Source organism: Odocoileus virginianus, chromosome 24 (assembly GCF_023699985.2).
Source record: "Odocoileus virginianus isolate 20LAN1187 ecotype Illinois chromosome 24, Ovbor_1.2, whole genome shotgun sequence".
In the NCBI taxonomy this organism is placed as follows: domain Eukaryota; kingdom Metazoa; phylum Chordata; class Mammalia; order Artiodactyla; family Cervidae; genus Odocoileus; species Odocoileus virginianus.
The window spans coordinates 30856783-30878307 of NC_069697.1; the positions used below are offsets into that span (position 1 = coordinate 30856783).

At 37.3% G+C, this 21525-nt stretch overlaps 1 protein-coding gene across 4 annotated transcripts in view; it reads left to right on the plus strand.

Moving 5' to 3' along the window:
• SLC38A4 (solute carrier family 38 member 4) overlaps positions 1 to 21525 on the plus strand; it is a 78107-nt gene that overhangs the window by 19504 nt on the left and 37078 nt on the right. For 2 of the 4 annotated variants that reach the window (XM_070454526.1, XM_070454523.1), the window contains exon 1: positions 12681 to 12774. The exons of 1 other annotated variant lie outside the window; for it this stretch is intronic. The gene's annotated coding sequence lies outside the window, so the exon portion shown is untranslated. Of the gene's footprint in view, positions 1 to 12680; positions 12775 to 21525 lie in introns of those variants that run through there. One more of the 4 variants, XM_070454524.1, reaches the window with a different exon arrangement.

Here is a 21525-nt window from a genome sequence, read left to right on the forward strand (position 1 = left end):
TCTAAATGTTCTACAAATAGGGACTTAGTTAATCTCCACAACAGCAGAGTGAGGGAGGCACTATTATCTCCTTTTTACAAAAGAGGAAACGGAGACATGGAAATAAAAAACAACTTGCTCAAAGCCAGAGGATTATGAAGTGAAAAGAATCAGAGTTAAGTCTAGGCAGTCAAAGTCCAGAACCTATACTAGATTCAGCTACACTAAATGAGACAGTGTCTGCTCCTAAGGACTTCAAAGTCTAGAAGCTCCTGTAGACCAGTATGCTAAGAGAGCAGGTTGGCATGGTAGCAAAGCTTTTAGAGAGCAGAGACAGCACACGGGAGGGAGGGATTAACTCTGCTTTGTAAAGCCCTTCAACTAGTAGGCAGCAGAAGAGGATTCAGATCTGAATCCTTGAATTTGGACTCCAGAGTCTGTGTGTGCTCCATTTCATAGGGCAATTCCATGTTTGGTAGAAGAATTCGGGATTACAGTGAGAAAACAACAATGCACTTTTAGTACCCTAGCATATGAACCAAAGGATAAAAGCTAAGTTTGTTTAAAAAGTGGAAAAAAGCACTGTGAAACCTAATAGATATAAACATAAACATAGATACAGATCTTTTGTATATGTAACATAGAATATATAATTTAAAAGATATATGTATATAGATAGCCACAGAACTCTTGTATATCTCAACCCAACTGTAAAGCTCTCCAGTCATTCTTGTGACTTGGGGTTTGTCAGAAAAAACAGCCAGATGTTCAGAAGTAGAAGGAGAGACTAAAGACGGGAAACTCTGAGGGGCACGGTTATAGGAATATACATAATAGGTGTTCAGTGTTTCCACCCTAATTGAGTGAGTGCTAATTGATTGATAGAAAACAGGAAAAGGAAAGGAAAAAAAGAAAAGATTAGAGACAATTCATTCTGTTATTCACCTTTTAGCTTGCTAAAATTTTGATGAGAGTTATTTAAACCTAAATATTTAGAATAGGAATTTTATGTCACCAATCAGAATTTTATGTCCAAAGAGTCTCTAGGGGAAAACCACTTTGCTATTTCTTTGACAGGTATATAAATATAGTTACCCTCTGTTTACATTTCTAAGTTTTGTGGTTCAAATGGTGGCAAAAGGGACTCTATGGGAAGAAAGAAATAACTGTTTTGCCAGTAGGACCTATAGTCATGTTTATAAGTGTTTTTTCATCACACAGTAGATCTTCAATAGATGAATGGGTGAATTGCATTTACTTCTTGTCACCTCTTGTCTTGTCACCTCAGGAATTATATACTCTTTGTAAATGAGAAAACAAAGGCCCACAGAGTTTACTGAGTTGATAGTTCCACAGCTAATAAATGATGGAGTTAGACTAGGAACCCAAATCTTTAGGATCAAGCGCAATGGTAAATGTTAGCATAACAAAAGAGAGAGACCTAGTTTAGCCATTCAAATCCTTTGGGTGTCAAAGATTAGAAGGGATGAATAGAGACAGTTTCAAGACAGAAAATGTGAGCTCCTCTCAGGCTTCCTCTGAAAAAGCTGTTAAAAGTCATAAGTTTCAAAGGAAATGTCATCAGTCTTTTAAAATTGAAAAAAGGCCACAAGCAAAATTATTTGCATCACCATGATTGTCTCATGTGCATGTAAAAATCAGATCACCCATCATTAAAAAACAAGTATCAGTCTTCCAATTGTTAAACTTCCAATTATTACACTATACTGCTGGGGCTATTGCTGCTATGTCACTTCAGTCGTGTCTGACTCTGCGTGACCCCGTAGACGGAAGCCCAGCAGGCTCGCCCATCCCTGGGATTCTCCAGGCAAGAACACTGGAGTGGGTTGCCATTTCCTTCTCCAATTCATGAAAGTGAAAAGTGAAAGTGAAGTCCCTCAGTCATGTCTGACTCTTCGAAACCCCATGGACTGCAGCCTACCAGGCTCCTCGGTCCATGGGTTTCTCAGGCAAGAGTACTGGAGTGGGGTACCATTGCCTTCTCCTATTACACTATACTAGACACTATAAAAAAAAGAGTTAAAGACTAGACATTTGAAAATTAAGACATTAATATTACTAAGTATATCACTCATATATAATTTACTTGGTTATCAATCTTCACTTAGATGTATTTTAAAAATAATTAAGGAAAGTTTACCAGGACAGTACAAAAACACATTAATAATACTTTCTTGCTGTTTTAATATTTAAAAGATGGTAGGAATTCTTTTTGACCAATACAATTTGCCCTAATTTTATCCATATTAGAAAGTTTATGTCTGCTTTCTGGCCATCTTTGATACAAAATTCTCTCTGTTTTGATAGCCTTAGAAAATATACCATCTTTACCATGACTTGACATACATTTTTTGCAATCAAATTGACAAAAACTTTGAAAAAGGAAAAAAAGAAGTTTAAATAGGTTGAACATTAGATTGCAACTTAAAATATAATTTTTAAATATCTAGGAATAACTAAAGAAAGGGTCAAGATTTCTATAGTTAAAAATTCAATTCCTGTAAGTCTTATAATTATGGTAGTTATGTGAGAGGTGGACCATAAAGAAGGCAGAGCACTGAAGAATTGATACTTTTGTACTGTGGTGTTGGAGAGTCTCTTGAACTGCAAGGAGATCAAACCAGTCAATCTTAAAGTAAATCAACCCTGAATATTCGTTGGAAGGACTGACACTGAAGCAGAATCTCCAGTTATTTGGCCACCTGATGAGAAGAACTGACTCATTTGAAAAGACCCTGAAGCTGGGAAAGATTGAAGTCAGGAGGAGAAGGGGACAACAGAGGATGAGATGGTTGGATAGCATCACTGATTCAATGGACATGAACTTGGACAAACTCCAGGAGATGATGAGGGACAGGGAAGCCTGGCGTGCTGCAGTCCGTGGGGTTGCTAAGAGTTGGAATCAACTTGGTGACTCAACAACAAATCGTATATTTACATCATTTTAAGCAAAATACCTTATGAACGTGAATTTTTCTGTTCTTAGGGAAAAAATTATAATACAACAATCCTGCAAACACAAAGCGGTGACCCCAGCTCACCTAAACACAATGCAGGAAAGAATCGCTTCATGAGACCCTGGTGGTTATTACTGTTTGCAGTAACCTTAACTATCACCATTCCTGATAAAGCACATTTTCTTCACGTATCTGAAATCGTGAGCTCTATATGGCATTGCTGGACCAGTCTTTTTATTTTTTATTTTTTTTCCATTTATTTTCATTAGTTGGAGGCTAATCACCTTACAACATTGCAGTGGTTTTTGTCATACATTGAAATGAATTAGCCATGGATTTACATGTATTCCCCATCCCAGTCCCCCCTCCCACCTCCCTCTCCACCCAATCCCTCTGGGTCTTCCCAGTGCACCAGGCCCGAGCACTTGTCTCATGCATCCAACCTGGGCTGGTGATCTGTTTCACCCTAGATAATATACATGTTTCGATGCTGTTCTCTTGAAACATCCCACCCTCGCCTTCTCCCACAGAGTCCACAAGTCTGTTCTATACATCTGAGTCTCTTTTTCTGTTTTGCATATAGGGTTATCATTACCATCTTTCTAAATTCCATATATATGTGTTAGTATACTGTAATGGTCTTTATCTTTCTGGCTTACTTCGCTCTGTATAATGGGCTCCAGTTTCATCCATCTCATTAGAACTGATTCAAATGAATTCTTTTTAATGGCTGAGTAATATTCCATGGTGTATATGTACCACAGCTTCCTCATCCATTCGTCTGCTGATGGGCATCTAGGTTGCTTCCATGTCCTGGCTATTATAAACAGTGCTGCGATGAACAATGGGGTGCACGTGTCTCTTTCAGATCTGGTTTCCTTGGTGTGTATGCCCAGGAGTGGGATTGCTGGGTCATATGGCAGTTCTATTTCCAGCTTTTTAAGAAATCTCCACACTGTTTTCCATAGTGGCTGTACTAATTTGCATTCCCACCAACAGTGTAAGAGGGTTCCCTTTTCTCCACACCCTCTCCAGCATTTATTGCTTGTAGACTTTTGGATAGCAGCCATTCTGACTGGCGTATAATGGTACCTCATTGTGGTTTTGATTTGCATTTCTCTGATAATGAGTGATGTTGAGCATCTTTTCATGTGTTTTTTTGCCATCTGTATGTCTTCCTTGGAGAAATGTCTGTTGAGTTCTTTGGCCCATTTTTTGATTGGGTCATTTATTTTTCTGGAGTTGAGCTGGAGGAGTTGCTTGTATATTTTTGAGATTAATCCTTTGTCTGTTGCTTCGTTTGCTATTATTTTCTCCCAATCTGAGGGCTGTCTTTTCACCTTGCTTATAGTTTCCTTTGTTGTGCAAAAGCTTTTAAGTTTCATTAGGTCCCATTTGTTTATTTTTGCTTTTATTTCTAAAATTCTGGGATGTGGGTCATAGAGGATCCTGCTGTGATTTATGTCGGAGAATGTTTTGCCTATGTTCTCCTCTAGGAGTTTTATAGTTTCTGGTCTTACATTTAGATCTTTAATCCATTTTGAGTTTATTTTTGTGTATGGTGTTAGAAAGTGTTCTAGTGTCTTTTTAAATGAACTCACCTGAAATGAACAGAATAGAGAAAAAACATGGAACCCTAACCCCCTGTGATCCCACCAGCGACTTTGCCAGTCGAATTTTTTTTTAACATTCCAGGAACACCAGGCAGCTGGGAGCTGCTTCTTGCCTTCTGGCTTTTTCTTGTGCTGTCTCTCTACCTGCCGTCTGCTTCCCGGGCCATTGATCCTGGCCAGCTCCTGTTTATTCTTTCAGTCTAAGCCCAGCTGTCACCTCTCCAATAAGTCTTCTCTGTCCTTTTCAAGCTGAGTTGGGTGCTGCACTTCTCTGATCCCCTTCCCCATTCCCATGGGCATTTGACATACCATATTATAGCATCCTGACCTACTTCAGCAGATTCCCTGGAGAGACCAGGGCTTCTTGAGAACAGAGACTGGGTCTTATATTTTTGTCTGTCTTGCCTTAGCCCCTACCTTAAAGCCTGGCACATAGGTGTTCAATAATACCTATTTAATGAATAAATGAAGATGATTGCTTACTAGGCTGTAACAGAAACTATCTCATAGTATTACGAGAAAACATTGAGGCTCCAAATATATTTAAATATCTCTATTTTTCTCAATAGTGTTTTGAGAGTTATTACAGTACCTCTTGCTGATTGGGAAGAAAAACAATCCATCCCTCCAGAATAAACTGGACATGGATAATTTTATCTATACCTTAAATAACTCAAATGCCCATTCAGAACTGAGGTTTTCTTTTAAAGAGAGTTGATTGTTTCTGGTCAAGCATCCAAAATATTCTCACTAAAAATAGAGATTTAGTTTGTGGCTAATGTCTGGGATTGATTAACAACTTTTACAAAACCTAATATTTTAATAGTATTTATTGTTTTTCTCATAGTAAAAGTAATCCATACTCTTTAAAGTTTATGGGAAAATATAGATGAGAAAAGAAAGATTATCGACATTTTCACAATCTGGAAATCTTTATATTCTGCTATGTGTTCTCTAAGGCATTTTCCCCTTTCCCTTTAAAATATATATATTATATATAGTATATTTTTATGTATTATATGTATATTTTTTAAAAACAACACTGGGAACATATTATTGTTAGATTTTGTATCTTGTTTTTCAAAAGTTATTATAATTACAATTTTCTCATGCCCTTATTATTATTTGAATATTCTTTGAACACATGACTAGTAATTACCGCTGAATATTCCAGGAATCCAGCTCTCTGTAAAAAGACTAATGGCTCCTTGCATGTAGTATGGACATTCACCGTACCATCTCACAACTGTCTCTGAGCACAAGAAGGAACTACTCCATTTTAATATGTGGCATGATCCTCATTTAGAATAATTATAATGTTTCTTGTTGCAACCCTTAAATAAGTTCTAAAGAATTGTTTTGGATGCACACATTGAGACAGCACCTTTAATAAAGACTTTCACTCATTCAACATTTATGCAATACCTACTATGAACAGGCATAGCCTAATATTAAGGTAAACAAACAAAAGAAATTATTTACAACTAATCTAACTTGGCTGTCTAGACATACTTGAACTTATCCCTAAACCTCCTAAGTATACCATCTGCCCAAATGTCCCTCTCGACTGCTGTCCTGCTGAATGAGGTCAAGACATTTACTTTTTCTGAGTCAGCTTTCCTATATTTAAAGAAAGACTCGTGTGACCCAGCCCTCCAGGAAGTAGAATTCCTAACTCATAAAACCCATAAAGTACAAATAGTTCAGTGAATCTTGTCATGCTGGGTCCTGCTAACCCTTGTAGCAGAGGACGGTACATCTGTCAACAGGCTGCAAAGAGCTCTGACCGCATCATGACCTGGCCCTGGGGGTTGCTTACAGCTCAGCAGAGAGAGAGAGAGGGCTGCCCCCTCGCTTACTGAGATCTGATTCAGGAAATCATCTGCATTCCCTGAAAAGTCCATTAAGAAATGTCAACATCACTGTTATAAGTCTCACTCAGCTCAAATTCCTTTGACGAACACCTTAGTGTAGACTTGCTTTCCTAGTTTCAAAATTCTGGAGAGGCCAGCTTGAGCATATCTTTTGTTACTAGGGACACTGATTCTCATACAGCATTGATTTGTGTCATCCCCTTTTTGGAGAGTCCCTTCCCTTTAAAAATCCTGCTGGGTGATTATTTTGTCTCCTTTGCTGTCTATCTCCTCCCAGTCTAGCCTGGCAGCCTATTAGGTCCCAGCTTAAGAAACTGTTGGTTGTCCAATCCAGGCAAGATGACACCAGGATTACAAAGTCCAATCACTGATGAAATTACAAAATCCAAATGCACAGAAATTGTTTTGAAAGGGAATTTGCTTTGAAAGGAAGTGCTGTTATAATTTAATCATTATCTCCTAGTAGTGCTGTTTTTTCAAGCAGGCATTTACATGATAGGAATCATATAAAGCAAGGAAGGACTGGTGCTGAAGCTGAAGCTCCAATACTTTGGCCACCTGATGTGAAGAGCCAACTCATTGGAAAAGACCCTGATGCAAGGAAAGATTGAGGGCAAGAGGAGAAGGGGGCAGCAGAGGATGAGTTGGTTGGAGGCATCACTGACTCAATGGACATGAACTTGGACAAACTCCAGGAAAAAATGGTGACAGACAGGGAAACCTGGCATGCTGCAGTTCATGTTCACAAAGAGTTGGACACAACTTTTAAACTAAACAACATCAATTAACATTTAGAATTTCAGTACATTATTTAAGTTATAATTATCCACAAGCCCCACAGATCTTGTTATCTTTCTTCACCTTGGTGTAGCTGCTCAGGCAGAAGCCTAGAATGAACTTGAGATACTTTTTTCTCTGCATCGTTTCAAGGTGGGATCAAGAAATGAAATGGACCAGAAGGATCTTAGTTGCTTGAAAGGCAAAACGCAGAAAGCAAAACATGAACAACATGAGCTGTCTTCTAACTAGTCATTTTTTTTTTTTCATCAGCTGAGGCTAAAGGAATTTTCTATTTAGGTCTGTGGCCAAGTCAGTAAATTTGTCAACCTGCCCCAACTTTGTTTGCTAATTTTGCAACACAGTGACTATTCAAACATTTCCAGAATGCTCCATTGTATAACTGTAAAGGTGGTTTAGGCTGGATTCAAGAGACGAGGACGCCAACCTTCAAGCAATTTCCTCAGCACTTGTGGGTCATTGCTCTTCTCTTGGTCAGAAAATTTTTTTTTTCTGAACAGAAAAGCAGAGCCTCTCCCTGGGGCCAGGCTGGGCAGCCTTTTGAGAACTCATATTTGAGAGGGTCCCAAATTTAGACTTTTAGAAGGTATCATCAAATAAGGCTCTTCATAAAGTCACTTGTATTATATGTGTGTTGAGGTGTTATTTCGTGAAATGGGAACATTAAAAAATGTATGACAGTTCAGAAATCTGCTTTTGAATTTTTAAAAAATTTAAAAAGTATTTTTGAATCCTCTGCCAAAGAAGAATTAGAAAATTATTCATTTGTATTTCTATATTTACAGTTAATTTGGTATGTGGCTTTTGAGGGTCATATTTACATTTTTCTTCTTGTAGTCCTTATTTTTTTCTGTAAGTTGAGATTAATAATTTCATAACTATGAAGAGAGAGACCTATAGCACATCTATGCTTCCCTCACTCTGCAGATGACTCAAAGGACCTATGTGCTCAGATCACCTCCAGGATAATACGAATTCTGTGATTTGAATGATTTAGGAGGATTTATGCAACATTTCTATATGGTTTTTCTTCTTTTTAAAAAATGTATTCATACTAAGACAGATAAGATGAAGAATTTGGAGGGCCAAAGAGTGAAGTCAGTAAAGATCACAAATGCTCTTTTTCCCTGGAAGCTGGAAACCCAAAAGCCAGAGAATAAACCCTAAGTTAAAAAGAAGTAACCAAGGTATTGTTTCTAATTGCAATTATGTTAGTGTTTTCCATTTCTAGGAATGGCTTGGTCATTGTAGATGATTGCTACAATACTGTAAAATACAGTTGGATTAATTCACATATTGTCTATCTTTGGAAGCACTAATATTGTAGGATGAGGACAGACCTATAATCTTGGCAACTGATCAACTATATTAAATTTTGGGTTCACAAATCTAAAACCTAGAAATTGTAAAAGATAACTTATTGAAGAATAAGGCCTTGTAAAGACAGTATAGCAATTGAGAGAATAACTTTGAAACATGTGTTACCATATGTAAAATAGTTGGTGGGAAGTTGCTCAATCCAGAGAGCTCAACCCCGTGCTCTGTGACAGCCTAGAGGTGTGGGATAAAGGGGGTGGAAGGGAGGTTCAAGACGGAGGGGATATATATATATATGCTTATGGCTGAGTCACATTGTCACAGACAGAAACCAACACAACACTGTAAAGCAATTATCCTCCAATTAAAAATAGATTTAACAAAACACAATGTAGCACAGAAAAGTTAAAAAGAAACAGAAGCAAGGAAAAAGGTAGGTGACCTAAAGGGAAATTAAAGTAGGAACAAAGAAAAGCACTTGAATACAGATATAAAGGCAATACAAAATTAGTAAACATTAGGTGATTTTGTTTCTTAGTCATTACTGTTTCTACCCATATTCTTCCAATTTGGCTATAACCACATTGTATTTCCAGGTAGTATTTTGTCCCATGACTGCAATTAGAAATTTGGGTACAATCATGAGAACAAGAGATTATCTTTCCCTGTGTCATTGCAAAATGCCATGACAGTCTGGCTAAAGGATATATATATATATATTTTTTTTTTTTTTTTAATTGTTGACCAATTTTTAACTTTATCCAGCTGGAACTTTCCCTTCAAAGACATCGATGAAGGTAGAAATTTGAAACAAGAGGAGTAGTGCTTTTAAATAAGGGCAAGAAAAAAATCTGATTTAATGCATGGGTATGATCTGAATCAGTTTGAGTCAGAAAGTTTGTACTTTTACTAGCTAACATATTGGGATATACATTCTAGGATCTTCTCTGTACTATTTGAAAATGAGAACCACAGATTGATGGAGTGTTGAAGTGGATGAGTTACCACCATATATTCTCTTTCTCTGTGTAAAGAAATATAAAGGTTTCATTACAAGTTTCTTATTTCTGATAGAAGTATCACATACAATTCACACCATGTGTTGTGAGCTAGTGAAAGTGATAAATAGAAACAGGAGTACAAGAAAGAATCAAACTACCATTGACCCCGCTTCAAAACCTTTCCATTTGCCTCTCTTCTGCCATTATTCTCAGACGGGTAAATATCACCGAAGCCAAGCCATCAGTCAGCCTCCCAGCATCCTTCTTGTCCTTTTCTCCATCTGTACCCTACCATCCCACCTGTATCCCTCCCTGCTGATTCTTGATTTTCTTCAATAGCTTTCAAGAGATCTTGATCACAGAAATCTGAGTTCTCTAGATTTAATGCCTTTTATAGCCTGAACTATTCCATTCCAATCTGTTTTTCTCTGAACAGTCTCTGCTGCAGCCAGACTAGTTTTCACTGTTGCCAGAATATGTTTCTAACATGTCTACATTTTGCATCCAAAATGCCTCTCCCTTTCCTCTCTACCCATTGGAATCTCACCCAGACTTTAAGGCCCTCTTCAAGATAAGTAGGCTCCCTCAAGTCATCTTAGATGATCTTCGCCCCTGGGGACTTTTCATCTTCTAGAGTCCTGGAGTATGTGATATAATTCTGCTAATATTAATCATATTGTAATCTGGAAGCTGGGTATCTCTTTAAGTGGACATATACTACACCTCGCAAACCAAGTCTCCACCTCAACCAAGTCTCATATACCTGTTCTTGGTGGCACTTCTATGAATTCCTTATGAAAAGGATCATAGTGTTTGTCATTTCATTGTTCAGACTTGCTTCATTATTCACTATCTACATATTTTTCATTGAATTCATTTTTTTAAAAGTCTGTACATATTCTGGTTCATTACCTCTTTGTACACTGATGCTTGTGCCTAATTAGATCCTATCAGATTATGTGGCATTTTCATGTTTGAAAAATCAAAAGAAATCAAAACCTACTACCAAATGTATATGAAATTACATTATGATATGATTTAAGAAATATTCAGAACATAAAACTATAATGCTGAAGTCTGCATTTTCCTTGTGAAAGGAAAGTTACTATGAGTTTTGTGAAGACCAAACCATACATTTCTTCATTAATCTTTGCATATCCAAACATTTCAGGTATCTAGGGGAAAAATAATTTCACAATAACAAAGTTCCTAAGTCATTTTAATTCAGCCAACTTTTGTCAAATTAATTTGTCTATATTTGACTTTTGAATCAATGTCATGAAAGTTTTCTGATAAGAATTTTACAATTAGAGTAGCTTCTAAAAAAATATACAACTCTTCATAGAAGTCTCTTATGTGTACTTTTCATTTTAATCCAGCATGCTAATTTGCTGTAATTACTTAGTGAACTTGAAGAACATAATAATTATATGGATGCCAAGACTTAAAATTTGAGAGGTAAAACCATAGGTATTTATTCATTTATCTCCACCCTATTTTGCATGAAGATATACTATGAAAGGAAATTGCACTATTACATGAAATTTTGCTAGAACACAAATATTTCATTTTCTAACAATTAGTGCAAGTTGTTGCTTTCTTAATTTTATACTCATCTGATAACTTTGCAAACAGAAGAAAAAAGTTGGAAAGATAATAATTAAATGATGGGAATAACTTAAAAAGAAATATTCTTTAAATTTATCTGAAATTTAAATTAGTGTTGTTGTTGTTGGTCAGTTGCTCAGTCATGTCTGACTCTTTGCAACCCCATGGACTGTAGCTCGCCAGGCTTCCCCGTCCTTCACCATCTTCCAGAGTTTGCTCAAACTCATGTCCATTGAGTCGGTGATGTCATCCAACCATCTCATCCTCTGTCGTCCCCTTCTCCTCCTGCCTTATATCTTTCCCAGCCTCAGGGTCTTTTCCAGTGAGTCGGCTCTTCACATCAGGTGGCCAAAGTTTTGGAGCTTCAGTTGACAAAAAATTAGTGTATTTGTTATCATTTTCATTTTTCTCCTAGACCATAATAATTTTCATCCGATCATGGACAAAACTACAAGGTAACTGAAAAATAAAGAAGCAGCAACTAAAAGACAAATGAAAGTAAACATAGTATGTTAAAGTTAATAGACCAAATAGGCCTATTTGAAAGGGAAAAGAGAAATGGATAATTGAACACTTTGCTTAATGTTTAATTTCTTGTATCAACTTAAGATTTTCTCAAAGAACAATGTTTAGTTTTTTTTTTTTTTTTTCAGAAATAGGAAATTGACACAACTGTTGCAATCTAGCATCCAGAATTTCTTTTGATTGGTTACTGGAGAGCTCATCGATATTATAAATATTAAAAAGGCAAGGAACTCTTAATTCCAGACTGATTTTTTAATCTGTTTTCTCACTTAACTTTCAGAATGTTGTCTGCTTTATACATTTTCATAACAGAATGAATTATTTGCCAACACATTTTAACTCTTCTGACATATGGAAAGTCAAGCAGATTTTTTTGAAAGGGAGAAAATGTTTGTTTAGAAATTCTTTAAAAACTCCAAATAATGTTTTGCTTACTCAGCACACTACCTTTGAAATGGTAGCAGAGGCTGAAAGGGCTTAGGATTTCCAGCCTCACGTCACCTTGAGTAACTTGGTGCTGTTGTGTGTCTGTTATCCTAATATAACATTTCCTCTCAATAAAATCGACGATTCCAAAGAAAATAACTCTTCTGCTATTTTATACTTTCTGATTGTAATATTTCATTAAGCAGTCTGATTTCATTACTATGGTATTACTTTAATTTGACTTCAGTTCAGAAACCTCTAGAAAAATTAACATTTCAGATTTATCTGTCAGCCAAGCTGTAGAATCTTGATACAGAAAGATACCAATCAAGGTAAAGCTTTCAGTAAGTGACTATTTTGTTGTATAAAAGCCAAAATTCTAAAAGCAAACAGAAATTGGTGTAACTGGTGTTTAATCCGAGTGTATAACAGTAAACTGATTTAGCTTCTCTATTTTTTTAAGAGCTGACGCAAGTTGGATGGAGGGAGGTGTTGGGTTGAGGGGTTGGTGGTGATTGGCTTGTCTAGCTCACTCCCACTGGTCTTTAAATCATTGTCTAGATCCCCAAAAGTTCACATAAGTCAACTCTGCAACAGGGGTCTTCTATGCCAAACAATTCTGGAAAGACTGCTGAGGACTGGATACATAATTAAGGTAAAGCTGTTTTTACATGAAAACTTGCAGTGTTGAAATAATGCTTCATTTCTTCTTTTTATGGTATTGATTATTTATTACTTTTCTCATAAAAAATCGATTCAATATAATGTCAAATATTGAAATTATTTACCCAGATCCTGGGAGGAGGCTCTGGAGTGAAGAGTTGACACAGTTTGTCTTAAGAAAAAGTATAACATTTGAAATGTACATTCTTAGCGTTATTGAAGACTTTCTTTATCTTAAAAACAATAACACCCACCAAAACTTAGTTTACTCAAAGAAGGAACATCATACCACTACAGCAGATGTGAAAGGCTAAGTGTTTGGGTAGTGTCATTTTCAAAAGAAAAAAAAAATATTGTGTCTTATCTTGTGTTTTTATGTAACCATTTTAGTGAAGGAGTATTTTTACAGCAAGTTTACTGGAAGAAACTGACAGATTAGTAGAATATAAGCAAAGCTTTGGATACAGAAAGTCTGGAATCAGATATCTAAAAGTTAGATCTGTACTCCTCAAATGTATTTATCAGACACTGGGAGAATTCTCAATGTATTTTGAGCTTCTTATAGAGCATATGGAGTTTATTTTAATTAAATGTCTAGGTGATAACAAAACTGTTTTATAACTCAGTGAAAAAATATTTTAAATGATGATATACATCATATTCATGGACAATTCATTGACTAAGGTTTATTCTTGACAAACTAAAAAAAATTTAGGTATGTTTCCTAGAAAAGACAGCCATTTGTTTTACAAGACAATATCTTCCATTTTTTTTCAGATTTATATTTAGATAGTGTTTTGGGATTTTCTGGAAAGTCTTTCTACTTCTAAGAAGTATATCAGTACCATTTAAGTACTGAGAAATGTAGTTTTGAGAGCTCAACTCTTGATTTTTCTTAAACTATGTTATACAGTATGCTTTAGGGGTTATTGAAGCTATTATTTTTAATATATGAGTTAATTTTTTAAAAATTAAATAGCTTATTTCAGGAGAAAAAAAGTACCTCTGCAGGTGGTCCAGTATCTATTATATAGAATATAGGCATTTAGAACTTAGTATATCCATAATTTATGACAAATTATTAAATATTATGCATTAACATGGATAGCATAAGGAGTTCACTGTGTAATATTAAATATGCTACATATCAAGGTGCACTTCTGGAAACAAACTACTGTTTGGGAAAATAACTAAAATTTATGCAGGAATTTAAGGTATTTCTTAACATTTAAGATGACTAGAGAATCTGTGTCTTTTTCTAAGAGCAGAGCTAGAAAATTTATAAGTAAAATAATGTATATGGATTTTATGAGTAGTCCTTTACACTTCATCAAAAGGCTGCTTTAATTCTTATATTAGCAAGCATGTAATATTGTTAGCAAAGGGACTTTTAACTTTCCAGTTCTCCCTTGATATTATTTCTAAGCTATGTCTAAGTAGAGGAAGGGAATGAAAATACTAAAATATTAGTATCAGCAATACGAAGTTGTCAATTGAAGGTGTGCATGCTTAGTCACTCAATCATGTCTGACTCTTTGAGACGCCAATGACTATAGCCCAGCAGGCTCCTCTGTCCATGGCATTCTCCAAGCAAGCGTACTGGAGTGGATAGCCATTCTCTTCTCCAGCGGATCTTCCTGACCCAGCAGGGATCAAACCTGGGTCTCCTGCTTTGCAGGGAGATTCTTTACCATCTGAGCCACCAGTGAAGCCCAACTCAAGTGAATACGGTTTTGCTATTATTGGCAGTTTCTTTTGTAAGATGTACTTCAGACTGACAGTGAACGCTTTCATGAAAGCTGATTTCTGTGAGAAATCATGCCATAGACTAATGAGTCATCTGAGTATCAATGTGTGATTAGAATGACATTGTTGGGGAAGTTGTTTAAGAGAATTTTACATAAAGGTAATATTAGATTCATTTCATTGTCAAAGCTATATTCATTTATCCAAGATATATTTTGGATGTGGATTTAAATCAGCTCCTTTGATGCAAGATAATTTGGCTTTTCGAAGTTGTGGTTGGTGGTGGTTTAGTCACTAAGTCATGTCCAACTCTTGTGACCCCATGAATTGAAACCTGCCAGGCTCCTCTGTCCATGGGATTTCCCAGGCAAAAATACTGGAGCGAGTTGCTATAGGATCAGAAACTTCCTGCTCATCCAACTGAAGGGTAAAATCTGCTACCTGAACCTAGATTTCAGAGTAGATTCATCAGAACTGGACTGGCATGAAAAACAAATATCAATGGTGGAAAATTTAGCTCCTTTTGTGCTTTTATCAGGTAAAATAAATGTTTGTAAATAATACTACAAAGAAAGGTTATATATAATGTTTAATAACTGAAAGTTGAATATAAGGAATCAGCTATTTAGGACATTCAGATAATGTAGTAAGTATGATGAAACAAAGACTTCTAAATGGTGATAGTGTTCCAAATACTTTTATTTCAGATTTTGATTTTGCACCTTCATGAACGAATAAAGTAAAATGGCAATTAGATCACTGCACTCAAATATCCAGTCTGTTTTGGCAAAACCTCTCTTGCAAAGGAACCTAACTTCTTCATTAGTGAGAAAGGCTAGACTATAGAAAGTTCTGTCAAATCAAATTTGGTTTTTCTTTTAGAAGAATTGTGAACATTCTTTGTACAACAAAGCTGCTCTTCTTCTTGGGAACCAGAAGGGAACATTTCTATTTCACTTTGAAATGTTAACCTATAAAGCTATAATAAGAATTGTACTTGCATCTATAAAGGAGATCATATAAAATTGCCTTGGTCTTAGAAGAATATGTCACCAGGTACTGTGCTAAATAATGGAAATATGTGTAGTCTACAAACCTCACCTTGTCCCACATGCATGAAATTTTTTTTTTGCCTAGCAGAGGAGAAAGTTATTAATATTTATCAAATGATCATACAACTAAAAATGTAAGTTCAAAATGTGATGAGTTTATAAGGAAGAGGAGACCGTGCTCCATGGGGGAATCTAATTTAGACATGGGGCCTCTCTGACCATTTGGCAGTTAAAGATTTTCAGGTTCTTTTAGTTAACTGTGGGAGACACTTTGTTAAGAATGGGGGGAAGGGAATTCCAGGCAGAGGGAACAGCAGGTTAAAAAGGTCTCGAGGTGGCAATGAAGAAATGAAAGAAGTTCAGTGAATCTAGTGAGTAGGGGGCATCTGATTCAATGCAGGACTCAAGATCTCTGTCTGGATTAAGCTATGTAGAGCCTTATAGCATGTTAGGAAATTTGACTTTATTCTGAAAAGTAATGAGAAAAATAATTTTGGGTCCTTAAACATGTAGTCATCTGGATTAACGTAATGGTCATGGAGAGGAAAGTAAATTAATTTTAAATAAATGTTGCAAGAAAGATTGATATGGTGATAGGTTGAACATGGGAGAGGGGGTACAGTATAGAGAAGGGGAAGTACCTATAATGATAACCAAATTCCTCTTTTTCTTTTAATATTAACTTTATTTATTAGGCTGCACTGGGTCTTAGTTGTGACACACAGGATTGCAGCATGTGGGATTCAGTTCCCTGACCAGGGATTGAACCCAGGCCCCCTGGCATTGGGAGCACAGAGTCTTAGCCACAGCACCACCTGGGAAGTTCAGCCAGATTCCTCCTATTGTTACTGAAAGGTGTATGGGATCTGGCTGCTTGACCCCCAAAAGCCAATAAACAGGCAGGTTGGTGGAAAGGAAAGTTTGCTTTATTTCAGATGCTGGCAACTGGGATGGGGTGGGGGAAGGGTGGACATCTGTCCAAAGGCCAACTCCCTGCCCCCTCCTGCACCATCCCTGAAAAGAGGGGATTAGAGTTTTTATAGACAGAGAGAAGGAGCTATATGCAAAAACAGCACAGTCAGCTCTGACAGTCATCTTCAAATTGATCATTGGTGGTATGGTCAGTCTCATCTTGGTTGTCTTAGGTACAGTTAATCTTCAGTTCCAAGGTCTGTTTGTTCCCATTTCTTTGTAGCCAGTTCTCAGAATTGTGGTAGCTCATGTCGTGGGTACAGTCTAGTCATCATTTAGTTAATTCTTCCACCTGATGTTTGAGTATCTGTAAGACAGCTCACAGGATATGGCTCAGAATATTATCTATAGCCTTTGAGAAAGAACTGAAGGTCCTTGACTATGCTAATGCCTACATTATTATTATTATTATTTGGTTTCCTTTGTTTCTGCATTTTTCACTTCTCTGATTACACTTATTCTTTAACTAAGGTTTTCCACAGGCAAAAGGCAGGCAGAGGACAAGGGGAGGAGGGCAAGGACTATCGGGTCCTGCTCCGTTTCACTGTGAGCACCTCTTCTGAAGTGCCATGTACTGAGATGGGGAGCAGCAGGAGAATCTACGGCTATGAAAACTAATATATTATATATTATATTATGAAAAGGGCTTCCCTGGTGGTTCAGACAGTAAAGAAGCTGCCTGCAATGCAGGAGACCCAGGTTTGATCCCTGGGTCAGGAAGATCCCCTGGAGAAGGGAATAGCAACTCCAATATTCTTGCCTGGAGTTTCCCAAAGACAGAGGAGCCTGGTGGGCTGCAGTCCATGAGGTTGCGAAGAGTCAGACATGACTGAGCGACTGAGCACACACACACATAATATGTTATTATATTTTTCAATCATAGCATCATTCTTTTCTAGTTCTCCAGGGAGTGATTCATTGATTAGTTCAATAAGTATTTATTCAGAGAAAAAAGTAAAGATTATAATATAAGAGCTTGTTAAAAAATCTGTTTTCTCTACTAAACAGAATTCATCAGGTATAGGGATTGTGTCTTATTCATGCTTTACCTTTCATGGTTTCAGGCTTATAGTTCATTCTCAGTATTTGTTGAATAAATAAATAAATACCATCTTTCTACACTTCCGTGTTGATTAATCATGTTGTTAAGGTTTAGCAATTATGCTGTAGTCTAAATGCTTTAAAGGACCTACTTTGTGCAGCGGGCAAATGATTCAGAGTATCTAGTTTCTTGTAATGTTTTAATTATTTTATAATTGTGTTTTTAACTGTTGTTCCCTTAAAATAGATCAGTAATAGAATCTTCAGAGCTAAAGATATGAGCTGTGAAACTGTGTTCCAACGTTGGTGAGAAGATGTCCCTTGACCAGGACCAAAATTAGGATTAGGGGCCATACTTCATGCCATCTATCTTATCAGACAAATGGCCCAAGGTGGCAGAGAACTCAGGGAGACCCAGGAACTGAAAGGAGGCCAGAGTACCTAGAACAGTGAGGTGGGACGAGTGTGGAAGGAGTGAAGTTAGGAGCAGAGGGACCATGAAGAACTTTGTGGGCATGTGGAGAATTTTATACTTCATCCTAAGAGTAAAGGAAAGACAATAGAGGATTTTATGCAAATAAATGACATGATCTAAGTTTTATTTTTTAAAGATCAATATGCCTGTTTGTAGAAAATGAATGAGGAGGGGTAGGGTAGGCAAGAAAGGATGAAGGTATCAATTATGATCATTGCAATTGACAATGTAAGAAAGTTTGGACAAAACTGATGGTGGAAGCAATAGAAGGAAGTGGACTAATTTGAGAAATACTTTAATTGTTGCAAAATCAACTAGACTTTAGAAAGGAATAAATGTTAAGGATAAAAAATTAGAAGACTGATATTTCTGATGTGAGGATCTGTATAAATGGTGACAACATTCTTTGGATTGGAAATATTGGAAGAAGGAAGAACTGTCACAAGTTAGATTTTAGGCACATTGAATTTAAACTGCCTTTGAGATACACAAATATATATACATCAGGCTACTGGACACATGTAACTGCAGGTCGGAATGAAGGCCTGGGCCAGAACTGTGACTTAGAGAGTCCATGGTTTATGAAGCCTTGGGAGTAGATTGGAACAAGGGAAGTTTAGGACCTATCCTTGAGGAATTCAAGGAAAGAAACTTCAAATGAAATGATCCTTCTTAAAGGAACAAAACCATAAGAGATCTGTAAAATAATAGAACTCAGCATTCAAAATCTAAGATCATTGCATCTGCTCCCAACACTTAATGGCAAGTAGATGGGGAATTAATGGAAACAGTGAGAGACTTTATTTTGGGGGGCTCCAAAATCACTGTAGATGGTGACTGCAGCCATGAAATTAAAAGAAGTTTGCTCCTTGGAAGAAAAGCTATGACCAACCTAGACAGCATATTAAAAAGCAGAGATATTACTTTGCCAACAAAGGTTTGTCTAGTCAAAGCTATGGTTTTTCCAGTGGTCATGTATGGATATGAGAGTTGGACTATAAAGAAAGCTGAGCACCGAAGAATTGATGTTTTTGAACTGTGGTGTTGGAGAAGATTCTTGAGAGTCTCTTGGACGGCAAGGAGATCAAGCCAGTTAATCCTAAAGGAAATCAGTTCTGAATATTCATTGGAAGGACTGGTGCTGAAACTGAAACTTCAACACTTTGGCCACCTGATACGAAGAACTGACTCACTTGAAAAGACCCCAATGCTGGGAAAGACTGAAGGCAGGAGGAGAAGGGGATGCCAGAGGATGAGATGGTTGGATGGCATCACCAACTCGATGGACATGAGTCTGAGCAAGCCCTGGCAGTTGGTGATGGACAGGGAGGCCTGGTGTGATGCAGTCCATGGGGTTGCAGAGTTGGACATGACTGAGGGACTCAACTGAACTGAACTGATCAGCAACAAATGGAAGTTTTAAGAATTCCTACAAGCCAGGAAGCAGATAGGGGTGGAAAACCTGTGAAAGAGACAAGGAACCAAGGTAAACCAGATAATTGGGCTTTTTCCAGAGGCAGTCCAGTAGGAGTTCCAAGTTAAGTCAATATACACAAAGAGGAGGCATGATTCATGAATAACCAATGGCCAGGTGTTCACCAAGGAACTTTGGTTTGGACTCTTCATCTGTTTGGGCTGCCCCTTTTGGTCAAAAAATAAGGCTGCAACCTAGTCTATAAAGAGAGCCTAAGAATGGACTCTATAATAGATATTAAGACCTCCACAGCAGGCACAGAGAGATAACAAGCAAAACGGAAGCTCCATCAAGAGGGAAACACATCATTGTGCCAGCTACCTACAGTGTGTGCCACCTACAGTGCCAGCTATGTCTGGGAATGGAGTCCTGCAATGCTCTGCAGATAGACTGGCTGCATAGACGCCACTTACCCCGGACCTGTTGTTTGCTGTTTAGTCACTAAGTTGTGTCCAACTCTTGCAACCCTGTGGACTGCAGCCTGCCAGGCTCCTCTGTTCATGAGATTTCCCAGGCGTTCCCTTCTCTAGGGGATCTTCTCCACCCAGAGATCAAACCTGCAACTCCTGCATTTGCAGGCAGATTCTTTAACACTGAGCCAGCAGAGAAGCTGCAACAGGAGACCTACAAGGGAGCAATCCATCAGTGGAATGAGCCTGTAAGATTTCAGAGAAACCCCAACTACTAGCTTTCTAAGTTAACCAATATACTCTTCATTCATAAATATGAACAGACAACCTAGAATCAGTAAGAATTTCAGGAAAGCCAGGCAAATGGAAGAGAAGAGCCAAGATGAACAAACAGAATAACTCCAGGAAAAAATAGATAATTTAGGGAGCAACAAGAGCTTTTGGAAACTTGAAATCAATAGCCTTAGAAATACTGCATCTGTAAAACAAACAAAAGAGATGGTATGAAAAAAAGAAGAGAATAAACAAATGATCAGAAATTTAAAACGTGATTGTGAAAAATAATTAGCTGGCAGGTTGAACAAGAAAATGGGTATAGCTTAAACGTAAACAATGGTTTTCTACTTTACCCCCAATACTTTCTTCTGGTACCAAAAGCGTGAGTTTTTCCCACACCAGCCAATTCTCCCACACCAGCAGGGAGTCCTACAATTTAATCAATTCTGGCACTGTTTCCTGGAGTTAGCATCAGATCCCACATATTAAGGGCTCAGTCCCACAAGACTGCCTCCACTTCAGATGCAATGGCAAGTTCAGACCTCCTGTACTTCTGACCAGTCAGCTATAAATCAGATTTAATCATTTCCTAGAATCACTCGCAGAACTCAGGAAGACAGTTTGCTTACTAGATTACTGGTTTGTTATAAAAGGATATAATTCAGGGACTGCCAGATGGCAGAGCTGCGGAGGACAGAGTATGAAGAAAGGGACTCAGAACTTTCACACCCTCTTCTTGTGGACCACTCTCTCAGCATCTCTATATGATAACCACTCCAGGAGGTCTTCAAACCCCTTCAGTTAGGGTGTTTTATGAAGCTTAATATCTAGACATGACTAAATAATTGGCCGTATGTTATTGACTCAGCCCACACCCTCTCTCAGTTGATTGGAAGTAGGGTTGGAAGTTCCAGCTCTCTAATCAATTGGTTGGTCTCCCTAGCAACCAGCCTCCATCCCAAGGGCCATACAAAAGCCACTTCATTATCATAAACTCAGGTGTGGTTACAAGGGTCTTGCTATGAAAAACAACAACAGCAACAATAACAAAAACATCTTTATCATTTCAGAACTATTTCATGAATTGGGTACAAAACCCAAATATTAGTTATGTAATTACATTTGGAGCTTTGTGCCAGAAACGGGATGGAAGACCAAACGTATATGTATTATTATATCACAATGTTACACAGCTGCAAATCAAATTTGTTATTCTGGAAATTAAGGAACTATCCCTGAACATTGAGTAACAAAGAGATGGGAAATAAAGAGAAAATCTTGGCAATAGAGATAAAAA